This window comes from Erythrolamprus reginae, chromosome 2 (assembly GCF_031021105.1).
Source record: "Erythrolamprus reginae isolate rEryReg1 chromosome 2, rEryReg1.hap1, whole genome shotgun sequence".
NCBI classification, from domain to species: domain Eukaryota; kingdom Metazoa; phylum Chordata; class Lepidosauria; order Squamata; family Dipsadidae; genus Erythrolamprus; species Erythrolamprus reginae.
Window position 1 is genome coordinate 332,242,529 of NC_091951.1, and position 16,070 is coordinate 332,258,598.

Below are 16,070 nucleotides of genomic sequence, written 5' to 3' on the forward strand. Positions count from 1 at the left end.
AACATTCAATCAACAGAAAATCAAAGACCAATTTTAATTATAGATGCTCAAACAAACCAGTAAATTTGTATATATTTTAACTGAACCAGATCAAAAAATCACATATGTGTTTATTGCAATAAAATAAAACACATATGAAAGCCAGTTTCGCATATTTGTTAAGACATCAAGCTAGAAACTGAGAAGCGGTGACTTATAGTCTCAATTTAGGCATAAAGCCAGTTGAATGACCTCAGGCCAGGGGTGGGTTCCCTTTTTTAAAAAAATTATTTATTTATTTATTTTTTTGGCTGCTTTATTTATTGATTATTTGATTTGATTTGATTTGATTTGTATGCCGCCCCTCTCCGTAGACTTGGGGCAGCTAACAACAGCAAAAAGACAATATGAACAAATCTAATATTAAAAGTAATGTTAAAAAAACCCAATTTAAGAAACCAATCATACATACAGACATACCATGCATAAATTTTATAAGCCTTGGGGGAAGGGAATATCTCAATACCCCCATGCCTGACGACAGAGGTGGGTTTTAAGGAGCTTACGAAAGGCAAGGAGGGTGGGTGCAACTCTGGTATCTGGGGGGAGTTAGTTCCAGAGGGTCGGGGCCGCCACAGAGAAGGCATTGTTTAGTCGACGGGACCCAGAGAAGGCCAACTCTGTGGTACCTAACTGGTCGCTGGGATTCGTGCGGCAGAAGACGGTCCCAGAGATATTCTGGTCTGATGCCATGAAGGGCTTTATAGGTCATAACCAACACTTTGAATTGTGACCGGAAACCGATCTTTACCTCATTTACCTCACTGCTGGTTCACTTCCTCTCACGCTACGTGGGCGCACCTCAGGCCCAGTAGCAAAAAAACCTGGGGGAAAAATTAAAAAGCTGAAAACAAGATTGCAACCGTATTCACAGTGCCAGAAACTCAGCTTCTATGCCTGTTCAGAAGAAATTGAAAAATGTGGAAGAAAAATTCAAAAAAACTTTAAAAAAAAAAATGGCGGCACCCACCAACCAGCACCGACTGAACCAGGCACATCTACCGCTTGCATGAGGTTCCCAAGAGGATTATATCTGACAGAGGTGCATGAGGTTCCTAAGAGAATTATATCTGAGAGAGGTGTAGAGTTGGAGAGAGTTCATACACACGATTGGATCCATGCAAGGACTTAGTTCGGCTTTCTATCAGAGGAGCAATGGTGCGGCAGAATGGACCAACATGATGGTGGAGCAGCACTTCCATTGTTATGTATACCAACAAGATGACTGGGCGGAGCTGCTACCATTTGCAGAAGTAGCATATAACCACGTCATTCACAGCAGCACCGGTCTGACCCCTTTCCAAGTCACCAATGGCCAAGAGTTCATTCCCATGCCAGAACTATCCATGGAAACACCCATTTCCATGTCCCTAGCTAAATGGATGGGAATCTTAAGGGTAAGAAAACACCAAGAAAGCACTGACCGATGCTGCCGAAGCCTACAAGAAGCAGCTGACAAGCACCTATCGGTCTAATCCACTTTTCGAGTGGGAGATAGTTTTCCTATCCACAAAATATATCCGATTGAGATTACTGAGCAAAAAGCTAGGGCCAGAATTCTTAGGGCCCTTCCCAATAGTCAAAATAATAAACCCGGTCACCATACAGCTTGCATTGCCTAGAATATTTGGAAAAATCCACCCAGTATTCCACTGCAGCTTATTAAAACTGGTGACATGATCTGAATAAAGGCCACATAAGAACATAAGAAGAGCCATGCTGAATCAGGCCAAAGCGCATTGAGTCCAGCATTCTGTGTCACACTGGCACACCAATTGTCTATAGGGATCTTGAGCAGAAAGAGAAGGCAAGACCCTCCCTTTCCCCTGACCCCCAACAGTTGGTACTCAAGGGAATCCTGTCTGCCTCAACCAACATAGAGGTGTCACATGGACAAACCCTACCACAAACCCTACCACTGCCTCCTCCCCTTGTAATACAGAGGGAGATGCATTATGAGGTGGGGAAAAAAATCTTGGACTCCAGAATATTTAGAGGCCAATTACAATTCCTCATTCCTTGGAAGGGGTATCCTTTGTCTGAATCCACATGGGTGAAAAGTGAAAGCAGACAGATTAGTTAAACAATTCCTTGACAAATATTCAGATAAGCCCAAGGGTCCCCCAGGGGGAGGGAGGGGGTGGTTAAACCAATTAACCCCTTGTGATCTCTCTCTCCACTGTAGGATATGCTTTTTTCTTGAGGGGAGGCCGCCTGTCAAGCTGATGCACAAATTGGTGATAACGGCTTACCACACTATCTATACAAGGCAGTGTTTATGGGAACTTGGGAGGGATGATCTTCATGAGGAGACAGATGCAGCCACAAAGCATTCTTTCAAGTGTACTGTACTGTATTCAACAATATACTTTGAGTAAATATATAGAGCATTGGGTTTCTTGTTTACAAGTTGGCAATATGCTAATAAGCGAGTTGGGATCTATAATATTGCCATCATGTCACAGTGAACTCTATGAACATGTTTTGAGAAAATGAAATACTTATTTTTGTGGGATATAAATTGACTACAATTTTTTTTTTGTAAGTCTGATTGTAATTTGCATACAACTTCGTATTTTTCTTAATACTGGTCATGTATTAGCAGATCATTTAAGACAGGAGGAAAAGGCAGTATCTCTGCTCAATTAGATTACTAAAAAGATAATCCTAATAATCCTATTAAGGAGCAAAATACTGAGTATTTCATTTAACTTGTTTGATGTTAATAGCTTGTCTATTCAATAGGATTAGATCCAGAATTAATCTCTGCATACAATAAGAATATATTTCATAGTAATTTTATTTTTTAAATGCAATTTAAAAAGATAAAAATGAATACAAACTAAAAAAGAAAAATATAAAGAAAAATACTGCAGAAAAGAAAAAATAGACAAACAGAAAAGAAAAAAGCATTTATAAAGCAAGGAAAAAATAAATGACTTTATCACAAGTACAGTATAAGCAATTGTAATAACTTATTGCGTTCTCTTAAAATACAACAAATGATTTCTTCCTTCCATATCTCATCTCTTATTTATAAATTAGTCCTTAAAATCTGGTTCAGCAAAAAACTACATAGGTTACTGGATATGAGAACACATCTATTTTAACCTTGCTCAAATAAACTATTTTTATATTCCTTCCCTTTACTTTTAAAACTTGATATTTAGTCCTTTCAAATAATTCACTAGAAGTTGAATTATTTTAATTTTTATTGGTTCCTTCTCACATCTCCGAGCATGGCAGTGGGAGGTCCTCTCGTCGTCCAACTTTAAAAACTACATTTCCCAGAGAGGCCTGGGTGTGGAAGATGGTTAAAGTCAATTCAAATGTGATGCAGACAGCACAGGAAGTGGTACCCCCCCCCACTCTAAGAAATTAAAGCACTGTTCATTGTTCTTGTTGTATTTTTAAATTGTGCCCTCCAGATTCTTGGGGATGTATTTGATGGATGGCCGTCTGTAACATGTAAAAAAAAAAGGGTGTCTTTGTAGAAATACCCGGGGTTTTACCATTATTATTCATATTTTATTGATCCTAAAGCATTTCCTTTCTTTGGGTGCTGAGAGAAGTTTATTCCCTCTCCCAGTGCCCAGAGAAGGAAGTACTTTATTCGCTGTGGGCAGTCCAGAGAAAGGAAAATTGGGTCTTTTTAAAAACCCCACGAGATAAAGGACAAATTATTAAAAATCGGGACTGTCTCACCAAAAGCAGGACGTCTGACCACTTAATAATATATTAACCTACGGGGTGGACAAAAAATGGAAACACTTGACTTTTTGGCATCATAATGTTTGAACATGTTCAAATCAATCAAAACTTGACATATTTTATGTTTTAAAATTCTGTTATTTGATATGTTTTTTAAAACTACCTTTTTTTTACAGCAATTTAAGGAAATTGGTTATAACCTCTTAGAAATGGCAGACCTCTCAGACTTTCAAAGAGGCCAAATTGTTGGTGCTCGAATGGCAGGCGCTAGTGTAATAGAAAGTACCCGAATGTTTGGCATTTCAAGAGGTAATGTCTCAAGAGTAATGACTGCTTTTGAAAGAGAAGGGAAAACGTCTTCAGCCAAGCACAGGTCTGGTCGAAAGTCGAAGTTGTCTGAGAGAGACCGTCGGACTCTAAAGCGAATTGTTAGAGCGGATCGCAAGACCGCAGCTCCTAAAATCACTGCAGAGCTCAATAGACACGTACAGAACCCAGTTTCCACAAAAACTGTTTGAAGGGAGCTTCACAAATCTGGATTCCACAGAAAAGCTGCAATATGTTTCCATTTTTTTGTCCATCCCCCTGTATCTCCCATGGTTTAAGACTATATGCTAAATTTGTGGTTTGTTACACAAACCATAGTACAGTACAACCATTCTGTTGGGTCCCAATACTGAGGAGGCAGGCTGAGTGACTTCAGCTCTTTATTGGTTATAGTGAACAGCTCAGCAAACGCCTACTGGGAGATCCTAGTTTAAATAGAGCACCTGGCAGAGAGAACCAATCAGGTTGGAGCACTTCAGCTCAGTAGCGCGAACCTGAGTGTCAACAGCTCAGCTAATATGCAAATCCCAGGACATAACACATTCTGTCTTATTTATTTAGGTATTTATGTTTGAAGCCAATGATAGTTCTTTAAGTACAACAAGTAGTTTAAGAGGGACTCCAAATCCTATGGAATGTGCATTAGAACAAAATTAACATACAGTATACTGATGTTTGTTTCTAAGTAGCTATATAGCTTGCCCTCTTATTTTGATATCCTGGCTTAAATATTCATAGTTTTTGAAAAAAGCAGTAGGGCAGGAGGCATGATTAAATAATAGAAATAAGATTCCCAGTGGAATTGGAAGAGTTAATTTCCCCCCATTTCCTCTAGTAATTAAACAAGAATTGTGTTTTCCTTCGATGAAATTAAAAGTCTCTGAACATTGATAAAAACAGATACAGATATTTAAAGACCAAGCCATTACACAATTCCTACATAAAAATATCTGGAAACTGGTATCCAGATTCTGCTGCCAATGTTCTTGGATAAGATGAAGAAAAAACAATTGGAGCAATGACATCCAGAGCTCTTCATATTCATACAAAATATACCTCATCGTAGGTTTGTGAATTATTTGAAAGAATGACAACTGTAGTCCAAATATGCATATCTGGAGAATTCATCATTTGAAAGAAAATAGCTTATCCAGTGTCCATTCATCTATGCCAATGATGGCGAACATATGACATCGTGCCACAGGTGGCACATGGAGTCATATGTGCTGGCATGCAAGCCGTTGCCCTAATTTGTAGTGTGCATATACACACTGGCCAGCTGATTTTTCGACTTGTGTAGAGGCTCTGGGAAGGTGTTTTCAGCCTCCGGAGGGCCTCGGAGGGGGGGGACAGGGAAGCCATTTTCACCCTCCCACGGGCTCCAAGAATGACTCTGGAGCCTGGGGAGGGCAAAAAATGGGCCTACAGGCCCACCTGAAGTTGAGAACCTGGGAATGATGGGATCGAACATGCATGCATAGGGGATGGGGCAGCACAAGGAGATCACACGTGCATGCACAGGGGGGCAGGGGGCATTGAATTATGGGTGCGAGCAGGGGTGGGCTACTGCCCGGATGGGGGGGGGTACGCAGTGGGGTAGCGAAAATGGAGCTCCACCCCAGAGCACCCAATTTGCACTGTACGATGTTGAAAGAAAATGCATAAGCCACGCCCCTAGTGTGGTAGTAAAACTTTTGGTAGGCCTTCACTGGGTGTGCGCACTCGCACGGGCATAATAGCATGCGCACACATGCTTTTGGCACCCGAGGAAAAAGAAGTTTACTATCACATACATATCAACAAATACAGTCTAAATTGGATTGATGGCAAACCTGGTAAAACAAGAATCTCCTTCATTTTTCTTGCTATCGGACAATTTTATTTATTTTTATTTATTCATTTGTCCAATACACAATACATATGGAAGAGAATAGACATGAAGTAATATATATAAAGATAATATGTAAAAATAGAGGAGAAGATATATGAAAGGAAGAAAATATATATGATATATGAGATAAAGGAAAGACAATTGGACAGGGGACGAAAGGCACACTAGTGCACTTATGTACGCCCTTTACTGACCTCTTAGGAACCTGGAGAGATCAATCGTGGATAGTCTAAGGGAGAAATGTTGGGGGTTAGGGGTTGACATTATTGAGTCCGGTAATGAGTTCCATGCTTCGACAACTCGATTGTTAAAGTCATATTTTTTACAGTCAAGTTTGGAGCAGTTAATATTAAGTTTGAATCTGTTGCGTGCTCTTCTGTTGTTGCGGTTGAAGCTGAAGTAGTCATTGACCGGTAGGACGTTGCAGCATATGATCTTGTGGGCAATACTTAGATCGTGTTTTAGGCGCCGTTTCCCCCATTCCTGTTCCCATTTTATTCCTGGCATCCTTCCTAAAGACACAAATGTGAAAGAGCAAAAGAGGGACGGTGAACAGCCTGGCTGAGTAGAGGTCAAATGTCTAATCGGCCTTTACAGGGGAGAAGATATTCTGTAGGCCAGGTGTCCGCTTACCTTTGAAAAGATGAAAGAGGATTAGAGAGCCACCTGTCCCCATCAGGTGTGCTCCCTCTGGCAGTGGACTGAGCTACACAACTTCACAACAAAAGTCCCTTGCCAGAAGAGTAAGAGTGCTATATAGGTGACAGGTATATCAGGTGATAAGAGTCTGGAACAAGTTAAAGGAAGTTCTATTGTTATAAGGGAAAGGGGGAACATGATTAGAACATTTAAATATGTTAAAAGGTTAAATAAGATTCAGGAGGGAAGTGTTTTTAATAGGAAAGTGAACACAAGAACAAGGGGGCACAATCTGAAGTTAGTTGGGGGAAAGATCAGAAGTAACATGAGAAAATATTATTTTACTGAAAGAGTAGTAAATCCTTGGAACAAACTTCCAGCAGACATGGTTGGTAAATCCACAGTAACTGAATTTAAACATGCCTGGGATAAACATAGATCCACCCTAAGATAAAATACAGGAAATAGTACAAAGGCAGACTAGATGGACCATGAGGTCTTTTTCTGCCATCGATCTTCTATGTTTGTATGTTTCTATAAAATTAAATGGAAATAGGAGATACTGGATAATGATGTTACTCTGGGTCTGTGTTGTTGCAATGTTGGAATATGCATAATGGACTAAATAATCCAGCATAGAAATGACTTCAGGAGACAAGTTTTGCTTGTTTTATCATAGTCTCACACTTCACTGCTTCTTGATAATAGCCTGAAAAAAAACTAAGCAAGCAATATTAAGATTAATTCTTCAGTTGTTTAGCTGCTTTTAAGTTACATGTAGGGCTGGAATTTTTTTAAAAAAAAATCCTACTGCAAAATAAACACTAGCTTTTATCATGTAATGCATAAAGATTGCCAATGAACTAGAAAGGTTGTCTAGTCTGCTTTAAGAATAAAATAATAATATAGTTGGGAAGGTGACAACATTGCAAGCATTCGTGCCTTCTGCCGCACAAACCCCAGCGGCCAATAAGGTCCCACAGAGTTGGCCTTCTCCGGGTCCCATCGACCAAACAATGTTGTTTGGCGGGCCCCAGGGGAGGAGCCTTCTCTGTGGCGGCCCCGGCCCTCTGGAATCAACTCCCCCCATAGATTAGAACAGCCCCCACCCTCCTTGTCTTTCGTAAATTAGTTAAGACCCACCTATATCACCAGGCATGGGGGAACTAAGACATCCTTCCCCAGGCTTTTATATTTTATGTTTAGTATGTATTTGCTGTATGGTTTTAATTGCTGGGGTTTTATATATGTTTTTTAATATTGGATTTGTTTTACTGAGTCTTCGGAGAGGGGCGGCATACAAGTCCAACTAATAAATAATAATAAAATAAATATATTGTTTTATTATTGTTGTGAGCCGCCCCGAGTCTTCGGAGAGGGGCGGCATACAAGTCCAATAAATTATTGTTGTTGTTGTTGTTGTTGTTGTTATTATTATTATTATTATTATTATTATTATTATTAGACCAGGTCACTTTAGAATGGTCTAGAAAATAGTCCATTCACTACCAGATTCTGTAGTGTCATCACCCAACCCCCAAAACTTTACCCTTGGACTATCCACTGTTGACCTCTCCCGATTCCTAAGAGGTCAGTAAGGGGTGTGCATAAGCGCACCAGCGTGCCTTCCATCACCTGTCCTAAAGTTTCTCTTTTACTAGTATATAAATATTGTTATTTCTTTGTATATCACCAATACGTACGTGACAAAATAAAATAAATAAATAAAATAAAATAAGAAGTGGAATGTAAGTTTTCTGATTTGCATTCTCTTACTAGAAAAAAAAGAGTGTTTTAATCATAAAAATGTTCCATGGCATAAATAACTGTTATATCATGGATGACTTTTTGCATCCGGGCTAGTAAATTAATACATTCTTCCACTCCTACCAACACAAATACAGTGATACTTCGTCTTACAAACGCCTCATCATACAAACTTTTTGAGACACAAACCCGGGGTTTAAGATTTTTTTGCCTCTTCTTACAAACTATTTTCACCTTACAAACCCACCGCCGCCTCTAGGATGCCCGGCCTCCGGACTTCCATTGCCGGCAATGCATTTTTGCACTGCTGGGATTCCCCTGAGGCTCCCCTCCATGGGAAATCCCACCTCCGGACATCCATGTTTTTGTGATGCTGCAGGGGAATCCCAGCAGGGGAATCCCAGCAGTGCAAAAACGGGCGCTTCGCTGGCAACGGAAGTCCGGAGGTGGGGTTTCCCAGCGAGGGAGCCTCAGTGAAATCGCAGCATTGCAAAAACACAAAGGTCCGGAGGTGGGATCTCAAGGACTTCGGTGTTTTTGCAATGCTGCGATTTCACTGATTCTCTCTTTGCTGGGAAGCCCCACCTCCAGACTTCCATTGCCAGCGAAGTGCTCATTTTTGCGATGCTGGCATTCCCCTGCTGGCATTCCCCTACAGCCTCGCAAAAACACAGAAGTCCGGAGGTGGGGTTTCCCATGGAGGGGAGCCTCAGGGGAATCCCAGCAGCGCAAAAACGGGCGCTTTGGCTGGCAAAAGGGGTGAATTTTGGGCTTGCACACATTAATCGCTTTTCCATTGATTCCTATGGGAAACATTGTTTCGTCTTACAAACTTTTCACCTTAAGAACCTCGTCCCGGAAACAATTAAGTTTGTAAGACAAGGTATCACTGTACATGGTACCAAGCTGTCAAAATCCAGCAATAGATAATGATTAGTTTAAGTATCTAGCTACTATACTAATGAAGTATTTCCCCTTTCCCTTTGTAAGAAATACCACGTGTCAAGGGATTGAAAATTGCACGCCGAAGAGCTACTTGTTGTAAGATTCATTTCACTGACAAAGCTTATTTAAAAAAGCAACTCTTTACCAATTGAAATCTGTGTTCTTTTCAGAATTAATAAATTACAATTAAAGCAGGAAGCACATTGCACAGAAGTGGTGTCTTTGAGATTTTCTTCCCGTAAGTATTTACAAGTTCGGAATATAGGGAGGAAACAGTGTGGCACCTTGTCATAAGAAAAAGAGAGAATACAGTAGTTGGGATATACAGTATATATCTCATATATCCCAGCTAGACAATGTTGTATGTCAGGATCTGGGGAAGAGCCTTTTCGGTGGCAGCCCTGGCCCTCTGGAAAACTGTCTCAAGAGATTTCTACTGCCTGCATCTTCCTCACCTTCTGCAAGAGTTTAAAGACCTATCTCTGCTAGCAGGCTTCAGGCCATTAAGTCCATCAATTTGGCCCGCCCAGCAAATGAATGTACGTATAGGTTTGATTGACTGAATGTGAGTGATTGGCTTTCTGAAGAAATGAGGGTTTTAGTATGTTTTAATTTTTGATTTCTATGTGTTATGTATTCACTTTTGTTGTCAGCTGCCCTGAGTGGGGCGGCGTAGAAATCTAATAAAAAAATAAAATAAATGAATAAATACTTCAACTTACAACTACTTAGCAATAGTTCAATTTTACAGTGGCACTGAAAAAGTGACTTACTCTCAATCCTCACCCTTACAATTGTTACAGCACAGGGATGGGTTCCACTAACCTTCACCACCAGTTTGCCTTGTGAGGTTTTTTTTGTTTTTTTAAATTTATTTTATTTATTAGATTTGTATGCCGCCCCTCTCCGTAGACGCGGGACGGCTCACAACACAATAAAACAGTTCATAACAAATCTAGTAATTTACAAATTAAAATATTTTAAAACCCCCATTATTAAGCAGACATACATACAGACATACCATACATAAATTGTATAGGCCCGGGGGAGATATCTCAGTTCCCCCATGCCTGACGACAAAGGTGGGTTTTGAGGAGTTTACGAAAGGCAAGGAGGGTAGGGGCAGTTATAATCTCTGGGGAGAGCTGGTTCCAGGGAGTCGGGGCCGCCACAGAGAAGGCTCTTCCCCTGGGGCCCGCCAAACAACATTGTTTAGTTGATGGGACCCGGAGAAGGCCAACTCTGTGGGACCTAACTGGTTGCTGGGATTCGTGCGGCAGAAGGCGGTCTCGGAGATATTCTGGTCCTGGACATTTTGTGCACACACATCCACTCCTGAATTTGCAATTCTGCACATGCTCAGTTGCACGTTTCAGCCTGAAAGACAGCTATGGAGCTTGTCAGCTGTGCTTCGGGTGGAGAATTAAATGTCAGTATTAAACGGGTGGGTGGGAGGGTTCTTTTCAAGGCAGGGGAAGGAGAGAAGCAATCATCATAAGTAAAAAATAGCAAAAAAATCCCCGAAAAAAGATGGCGGTGTTCACGGAACACCACAACAGAACAGGATTTGTGATGCCATCGTCATATCACCAGCGAGTCGCTAACAGTTCGGACAATCTGGTCCGAAGCAGGAGGAACCCACCCTTGTTGCAGCATCCCTGTAATTATATGATCAACATTTATTTATTTACCTACTTACTTACTTACTTACTTACTTACTTACTTACTTACTTACTTACTTACTTACTTACATACTTAACCATGTTACACCAACACTACTCAGTCTGCATTGGTTGCCAATCAGTTTCCGGTCACAATTCAAAGTGTTGGTTATGACCTATAAAGCCCTTCATGGCATCGGACCAGAATATCTCCGGGACCGCCTTCTGCCACACGAATCTCAGCGACCAGTTATGTCCCAGAGAGTGGGCCTTCTCTATGTCCCGTCAACTAAACAATGTCGTTTGGCGGGACCCAGGGGAAGAGCCTTCTCTGTGGCAGCCCCGACCCTCTAGAACCAGCTCCCCCCAGAGATCAGAATTGCCCCCACACTCCTCGCCTTTCGTAAGCTCCTTAAAACCCGCCTCTATCGTCAGGCATGGGGGAATTGAGATAGTCCTTTCCCCCTGGCCTATACAATTTATGCATGGTATGTTTGTGTATGTTTGGTTTTTAATAAGGGGTTTTAGTTATTTTAAATATTAGATTTGCCATATGCTGTTTTTGTTATTGTTGTTAGCCACCCCGAGTCTACGGAGAGGGGCGGCATACAAATCTAATAAATAAATAAATAAATACATACATACATACATACATACATACATACATACACCATTCGTACAGTTTGGCCATGAAAGATGTACAATTCATGGCCTCCGGGCCTGCCAGCAAAGCCAGGTCTTTGTGGCCTTACAGAAGGCCAGTAGGGTGGGAGTAGTACGAACATTGGGAGGTAGTTGGTTCCATAGAGCCGGGGCGCCCACAGTGAAAGCTTTCCCCCATGGTCCTGCCAACCTGCATTGCTTAGTCGATGGGACCTGGAGGAGGCCAACATTCATGCACTTGGCAACCATCATAGATATGCAATGGTTGCATTCTCTTGAGATTACGGAGAGGGGCGGCCTACAAATCCAATAAATAAATAAATAAATAAATAAATAAATAAATAAATAAATTACGTGATTGCCATTTGTAACTTTCTCAGCCATCTTCCAACAAGCGGAGTCAATGGTGGAAGTTGGAATTGCGTTAACAACCGTGTGATTTGCGTAAGAACTGCAGTGATTTGTTTAACAATCACAGCCAAAGTTGTAACATTGGGTACAACTCTCTTAACAACTGCAGTTCTGGCCCCAATTTGTATGCTGCTCCAAGTCTCCGGAGAGGGGCGACATACAAATCTAATAAATAATAAAAGGTAAGTGTGGCCTCTCACTGCAAAAATATATTCTGCCTTAAAACTGCTCAAGGGTTTTTATTGTTCCTTCTTAACCCAGGCACATCTAATTAATTAATTCCTCCATAGTTTTTGCATTCATTCTTGCTACTATTCCCTTTGCACAGTCACTCTACCAAATTGTCAGGCATAGGTGTAATTTTCATACACAAGTTAAACATGTCACAGAGCCACACTACGAGCACATCATACTTTGATTCCAACATTTCTCAGGTTACATTAATCACACCTAAAACCTTACCACTTTTTTCACTGTTCTCATAGTGTTAATACTTAAAGATGGGCGACAAAAATGGTGGAAGGTCTTAAGCATAAAACGTATCAGGAAAGTCTTAATGAACTCAATCTGTATAGTCTGGAGGACAGGAGGGAAAAGGGGGACATGATCGAAACATTTATAAATAAATAAATTCTATTCCATTCCATTCCACTCCATTCCATTCTATTCCATTCCATTCCATAAAAATGCCTAAGTAAGGCAGGATATATATGAATAAATAAAAATAAGGGAAAATAGACCCAACTGAATTGATAGCAAGGATTGCTGAGCAAATGTTGTCACAGCACGCATTTCCCCCCCATTTGCTCTGTATGAAATTGACCATAACATATTACATTTGTAATGTAAGAATATTTAATACAGTAGTTAATTCAAGAACGGGGCTGATTATACATCATATAAAACAGCTGCAACCAGAATGCATTCAGCGGTCTTAATTAACTAGGCAGATAGTAACAAGGGAGAGATAGCAGCGACAGTGTGCTGATAACAATTGCTAATGTATTTGTGCACAGTCAGTATAGCAGAACACGTTCTTTTGCTCTCATGTTCAGCGAGAGCACATCAGCAGTGGATTACTCCTGATTCGGACAGGTTCTTAGAACTAGTAGCGCTGGTGATGGGAGGCTCCGCCCATTCACCCAGGAGTCTCCGCCCACCCGTCCTGGATGCTTCTGGGCATGCACAGAGGTTTTGTGCACAAGTGCATGCTCAAACTAGTGGCAAAATTATTTACAGCCCACCACTGGAGCATGTCAAAAGTTCGGTCCTGCTAAAATAAAAGGCCAGGTAGCAAGTGATGGGATAGGCTTCTCCTAAAATTCATATTATCATATGCACAAAAATGGATGGACATTTTGATTCATACTATGGACGAATGGTTGCAGAAGTTGTTGGAGTTGGCTGAAATGGCAACATTGACCATTTTGATTAAAGAAAAGAACATAAGTGATTTTGTTTCGACATGGGAACCACTTCTGAACTTTGTGCTTGATGTGGGGAAGAATGAAACTCTAACTTTGGGTTTTAGCGATTAATAGACCAATAGACCTTTATAGAAATGGCTTGTTTTTTATACTGTTTACCTTGCTTGTTCGCCACCCAGAATTCGAAAGGATTTGGGCAGCTTATAAACGTAATAATTAAATTAAATTAAATTAAATTAAATTAAATTAAATTAAATTAAATTAAATTAAATTAAATTAAATTAAATTAAATTAAATTTAAATTAAATTAAATTAAATTAAATTAAATTAAATTAAATTAAATTAAATTAAATTAAATTAAATTAAATTAAATTATTCATATGGGTATGAAAAAACAAAAAGTTGTGATTTTACTGTAACAGAAAGAGTCAGAAGTCAATACTCCTTTTTCTTTTTTTCTTATGTTTCCTCATCTCTACTTCCCCTTTCCCACCCTACTGCTTTCCTATTTATTTTGTATTTTGTATTTTATATTACTTTATAACTCAATGAAAATACTAATCGATAAAAAAGTCATATTAGATAGCCAAGAGTTGGATATTATAAAGCATTGTCTTATAGCTTATCACATACTTTTATTTACCAGGTTATTTATTCATTTAATTAATTGATAGAAACATAGAAACATAGAAGTCTGACGGCAGAAAAAGACCTCATGACCATCTAGTCTGCCCTTATACTATTTTCTGTATTTTATCTTAGGATGGATATATGTTTATCCCAGGCATGTTTAAATTCAGTTACTGTGGATTTATCTACCACGTCTGCTGGAAGTTTGTTCCAAGGATCTACTACTCTTTCAGTAAAATAATATTTTCTCATGTTGCTTTTGATCTTCCCCCCAACTAACTTCGGACTGTGTCCCCTTGTTCTTGTGTTCACTTTCCTATTAAAAACACTTCCCTCCTGGACCTTATTTAACCCTTTAACATATTTAAATGTTTCAATCATGTCCCCACTTTTCCTTCTGTCCCCCAGACTATACAGATTGAGTTCATTAAGTCTTTCCTGATATGTTTTATGCTTAAGACCTTCCACCATTCTTATAGCCCGTCTTTGGACCCATTCAATTTTATCAATATCTTTTTGTAGGTGAGGTCTCCAGAACTGAACACAGTATTCCAAATGTGGTCTCAGGCACCAGCACTCTATATAGCGGGATCATAATCTCCCTCTTCCTGCTTGTTATACCTCTAGCTATGCAGCCAAGCATCCTACTTGCTTTCCCTACCGCCTGACTGCTGACTGATATGCCATCTATCTCACTGTCAACATAACTTGATGACTTGCAACATCATGAAAGCAAGAATATGAAAATATTTAAAACATTAAAAACATTAATAGTTACCAAAGTTGGATAAAACTGGGAACCAACACACGAGCGGTATGGGAATGGCATCTTCACCAGCCATCTCCATTGTAGAGATCTGGCCTGAAGAGCTGCCCTGGCAAAGGATTGGCCCACGGTGTTTCTGCGGCAAAAACAGGGCTCCATTTTCACAGGCAGAGGGCTTGCAAAACAAGCTAAAAAAGGATTATTTATTATTATTATTATTATTATTATTATTATTATTATTATTATTATTGGCTGTATGCAAATTAGATTAGCGGGTTGAGTTTGTGATTTTTGTTTTGCTTTCTGGTTTTTATGTTATTTATTTATTTATTTATTCATTCATTCATTCATTCATTCATTCATTCATTCATTCATTCATTCATTTATTGTTAGAGTTAGAAGGGACCATGCAGGTCATCAAGTCCAACCCCCTGCCTAAGCAGGAACCCTATAGCATCCCAGCCAAATGGCAGTCCAATTTCCTCTTAAAAATGTCCAGAGTATTGGAGTTCACAATGTTCGCTGGTAGGTTGTTCCACTGGTTGATCGTTCTGACCGTCAGGAAATTCTTCCTTATTTCCAGGTTGAATCTCTCCTTGGTCAGCTTCCAGCCGTTGTTCCTCGTCCGGCCCTCCGGTGCCCTGCAGAATAAAGTGATCCCCTCCTCTCTGTGGCAACCCCTCATATACCTGTAGACTGCTATCATGTCCACTCTGGCCCTCCTTTTCTCTAGGCTATCCATGCCCAGTTCCCGCAGTCTCTCTTCATATGTCTTGCTTTCTAGACCCCTGATCATTTTGGTTGCTCTTTTCTGCACCTTCTCCAGAGTTTCAATGTATTTTTTGAAGTGTGGTGACCAGAACTGAACACAGTACTCCAGGTGTGGTCTGACCAGGGCGTAGTAGAGTGGTATTAAGACTTCCCTGGTCTTGGAGTGTATTCCTCTGTTGATGCCGCTAAGGATTGTATTGGCTTGTGTGTGTACCTTTTGAATCAGTCTTGACTCCATGTGTCTGACTGGGCAAGTTCCTGGCAAAATTATTTTTTGTCTTCCCAGGAGTGGATTGCCATTGCATCCTTTCTAAAGCTGAGAGCAAGTGGCTGGCCTAAGGGTCACCAAGCTGGCTTTGTGCCTAAGGAACGACTGGAACTCACCATCTCTTAATTTCTAATCTAATGTGTTAACCGCTGCA